The sequence below is a fragment of the Cucurbita pepo genome, unplaced genomic scaffold, assembly GCF_002806865.2.
Source record: "Cucurbita pepo subsp. pepo cultivar mu-cu-16 unplaced genomic scaffold, ASM280686v2 Cp4.1_scaffold005416, whole genome shotgun sequence".
In the NCBI taxonomy this organism is placed as follows: domain Eukaryota; kingdom Viridiplantae; phylum Streptophyta; class Magnoliopsida; order Cucurbitales; family Cucurbitaceae; genus Cucurbita; species Cucurbita pepo.
Window position 1 is genome coordinate 1 of NW_019651386.1, and position 684 is coordinate 684.

The window sequence follows — 684 nt, forward strand, 5'->3', positions numbered from 1 at the left end:
ATTTATATAAAATAGAAAAGAATTGTTATCTCAAAGACAATAGAAAACAAACGGTTCCTTCACCCAAGACCTATGGCCCGACTCCCAACATGGAAGGGATAATCTAGAGAATCATTCCAAGAACCCTACCGGATGGGTTACAAACTCACATTTCGGTGGGTTCTGCAAGCACGGATTGCAAGTTAAAAGAGGTTGAAAACAAAGTAAAATGATAAAAGGGCCCAACCAAATTCGAACGGGTGACCTCTTGATCTGCAATCAAATGCTTTACCACTGAGCCATAGACCCATTTTGCATAATTTCAACCTGAGTGACCCCTTCTACAGAGTGTCAGTCTAAAAGTGTAAAAAGTGTCTCTCCAAAATAAAAGGGCCCAACCAAGTTCAAACGGGTGACCGGTCAAATTCTCTACCACTGAGCCATGGATCCATTTTGTAGAATTTTAACCCTAGTGACCCCTTAGACAGTGTCGGTCCGAAAAGTGTAACAAATTTCTATCCAAGATAGAAGGGCCTGTTAGGATCGCACAACAACGTACACACTCGATCTAGATGAACACAAAGAACATTTTAGAGAAAAGTGCAAGGAGAACTCTAGCTAAAAGAATTTTTCTATTGATGACTTCACGTATGTACAGTANTTTTAGAGAAAAGTGCAAGGAGAACTCTAGCTAAAAGAATTTTT

At 39.7% G+C, this 684-nt stretch overlaps 1 non-coding gene across 1 annotated transcript; it reads right to left on the bottom strand.

The window, feature by feature from the left end:
- Positions 1 to 216: 216 nt before the first annotated feature.
- TRNAC-GCA lies at positions 217 to 288 on the bottom strand. The gene has a single exon. It is a non-coding gene; the product is annotated as a tRNA-Cys (tRNA).
- Between the last annotated feature and the right edge of the window lie 396 nt (positions 289 to 684).